Here is a 3,925-nt window from a genome sequence, read left to right on the forward strand (position 1 = left end):
AAAAAATTTGTTAGGTACGTAAATACAAAACGTAAAACTAAATAATATTTATAAAAAAAATTAGATATTAAAAAGAAACTGATGGCATTGGGATTATAAATTTCATAATTTTTTAAAAACTTCATAAATTTTTGAGGATTTGTTTTTCTTGCAGGAAAAAATTTAAATTATAAAATATAATTAAATAATAAACTGAGTGAAATGTACTAATTTGCAGACATAAGAATCAAAAACTATTTGAATCAAATTTGTAGATACAACAAACATATGTATATCATATTTTATATCAAAATATGCAAGTTTCACCATGTTCTTCTTGTGTATGTGATTACAATTGCTCTGTTTCTTATAATATTTTCATGTCCATATCAATAAAATGAACTTTGAGGCGAGAAACCTAATAACCAGCACTAGAAAAACACAAATCAAGTGTTGCCACAATTAAACTAGTAATAGTACTACTGTAGTTAAACCAGTTAAATTATTATTGTTGTAGTCCAAATACCAAATATTAATGTTTATGCAATTTTTTCAAACTCGTGATGGCTTATGCATTATCTTTTGGACTATACTCTTCCAGATCTTAAACTGCAATCTTTTCTAGCTCGACAGTTGTCTTATTCGGCTTCGGGAGCAAAAACGTGAAGATAATTTTCTTCCATATATAATACAACTGGTACAACTAGTACAAACGGTAAAACAAATCATTAACAAAACAAATATTATATAAACAAACTATTAACATATTTTGACACATCCATTAAGGACAGGTGGTAAGATCACCTTGCAGTCGATCAAAAAGGTGCATCTACAAGAAGTTCACAGTATCATTCATACGTTGAAAACAAAAATTAAATATAATCATATTAATTGTAAAATTGTAGTAATTATACATGTTTTAGACTTCTAGTTGTTCTAATTATACATGTATTTTGACAGATGCAAGTGGGAAAGATTAGACTAATATGTATTATTTGTTCAACATCATCTTTAAAATATCATTCATATGCTAAAAAAAAGGGATGATGTATACATGTATTTTGACAGATGCAAACGGGAAAGATTAAACTAGTACAACTATGTACAAACGGTACAACTCAAATACTAGTACAACTATGTTATTTCATCACAATTAAAACAATTATTTGCAAAAAAAACCAAAAATCATACATCAAACCCAATCTTTTTCTTCTTTCCAGTGACTCGCGTTTTTAGAACAATGTTTGAAGAATTTTCTGGCTCTGCATCTAACTTTTTGGCCTCAAGACCAAAAAGATGAAGATGAATTTTTTCCAAAAATCGTACAACTAGTATAACTAGTACAACTTGTAAGCATATCAATTTCAAATCAAATATTATTAAAAATATACTATTCATATATTTGACACATGCATGCGGGGTAAATAAGACCAGTATGTCTTATTGGTTCTACATCATTCTCTTTTCTAGCATCTTCATATGCCGAAAACAATAAATAGATGAAATTATTATACATCTCATAATTAAGTGATGTCATTTCATAATTTCTCAAAGCCATGTCATCTTTTTTTGTGAGAATGAATATGGTGATGATATATAAGAAAATCACATTTCAAATAATATATAGGAGATACTCAATATGTACTAGTTATACTAATTCGAGTTGTACAAGTTGTACTAGTTTGAGTTGTACTAGTTATCCTAATTTGAGTTGTACTAGTAATACTTTGTGTTCTTCATTATCTTGGATATCAGATGGAAAAGATGAAATTAGACTATGGATAAGATATAATTTGATTAAACATGACTATGGGTTGATCGATTTGAGATAAGAAAGAGAAAATTAGCGGATGGTTAAAGAAAAATTTTGATTTTGTATTATGGTGGAAGAACTATGAATGGGGAAGAAATGGGGAAGAAGAAGAAGGAGATTGGGTCGGATTTCGGGTCTGGATCTGGATCGGATATTGGGTTGGATAGTAATGGCATAGGTTAGTAAATATGTTTAACTCCTTAGGATTTTCAATTATTTAACATAGATTTTTATTTAAATTTAAATGCAAAATAAATAAATAAAGTGATGGGTCTAATTGAGATTTTTTGCAGACCAAGTGGTCCATCTCAGCATTTGATCCACTAAACTACCTTCTTATTATCTTAAGGCTGATCATTTCCGAAAAGGCTTTTAAGGTCATTGTAACTTCCTGACTGTGGTTGTCCACAGCTAATGACTCGTCCACGGCTAATGTCATTAAGTTCGTTCATGATGTTAGGAGTTTTCAACGCTCCTAATCAAATGTTATAGTATAAAGGATGTCAAACCAGTTCTAAGTGATTCTAAAGCAAGGGGAATGCAAGACCATGCTTAATCTAAATGTTATCAATTGGTGAGATGATTTTGAACTAGAATACTACTAAAATGCAATAAAGAACAAAGCTTTCCTTTCTTATGGAATGGAAGAACTTATGGGTTAAGGGAATTGACCTTGGGTGATCAAGTTTCAATCTAATGCTCATTCACTAAGATAACTCAAGCATCAAATCTCTTTGGTTGAATGTTATCTAAGCAATCATTAATTTCAAGCCTATTAGCCATCTTAACACCTTTAACATCAAATCTCTTTGGTAAAGAGTGTTAAAAGCATAGTAGAGTTGGTTCATGCATTTCATCGAACACCTATCGGGTGGGAAATACCTAAAGCTCAACTTTAGAGAGACCAACTCTAAAATTGCATTAGAAGCACTCTTCTAGCAAGGAACAAGATGGATCTATACTAAAACACCTTAGATCTAGCTTAATCACCCTTAGTCTCCCTAACCCATGAATCCAAAGATGACTATTCACTGATCTTCATGATGAACCCAAGAATCAATGGTGATTTGGTGTTAATCATGATTAGTGATCAGGTTAAGCAAGCAATCACACAAGATAATGATCAAGATTAGATCTTTTACCTAAAAGTTCTTGTGATTTGATAGAAAAACAAGATTAAGATTCTAACATTAGGTTTAGAGAGTATTTATATGACTTCTAAAACCTAATGGGCTCAGTCCACAACCTGAAAGGTCCAAATAAAACATAAATTATCGATCAGAAGAAAGTACACGGCGCGGGTACAGCAGGTTGCTCCGCCACGTCGCTCCACATCTAGAGCGGGTTAGTCACCTCGCTCCGCAACGTCGCTCCAATATGTTTGCTTCATGTCTTTAAATCACGTGCGGGTCCATGACGTCGCTCCACATCTGGAGCGGGTTGATAACCCCGTTGCGGGACGTCGCTCTAAACGCCATCTTCACGTCTTCAAGTCGCGCGGGTTCATGACGTCGCTCCACCAGGTCGCTCAATATCTGGAGCGGGTTGATAACCCCGCTGCGGGACATCGCTCTCTACGCCATCTTCACGTCTTCAAGTCGCGCGCGGGCTCATGACGTCGCTCCACCAGGTCGCTCCGCTTCTCGAAAGTTGTCGACGAGAGGTTGAGCTCGGAGCGGGTGTCTCACCCCGGTGCAAAGGGGTCTCGCTGTCTTCGTTTTGTCTGGAGCGGGTGTCGTAGGTCGCTCCCGTAACCCGCTCTGGTGCTCTGCTCGCTCAAACAACATTTTTGCACTCCCGTTTTGATCCCAAATGCCTATAAGTATCTCCAAGAACTCCAATGGATACTCCAACACCAGATAAAGACATATGCAATGCAAAAAGGAAACTAAAATGCATAATTCCTAATCTAAATGATCAAAACATGCGAGAATGAAGAGTTAAAACAATGCAAATGTGCAAGATATCAACTCCCCCACACTAGTCCTTTACTTGTCCACAAGTGAACTTTCAAGAGCAAAAAGGGAGAGAGGTTTGGAAATGGGAACTCATAACCAAAAGGACACTTTCTAGCCATCAACCTCACATCCTAAGGAAAGCATAGCAAATAGCATGAGCAATCTTCTTAGTGCA

This window comes from Brassica oleracea, chromosome C1 (assembly GCF_000695525.1).
Source record: "Brassica oleracea var. oleracea cultivar TO1000 chromosome C1, BOL, whole genome shotgun sequence".
In the NCBI taxonomy this organism is placed as follows: domain Eukaryota; kingdom Viridiplantae; phylum Streptophyta; class Magnoliopsida; order Brassicales; family Brassicaceae; genus Brassica; species Brassica oleracea.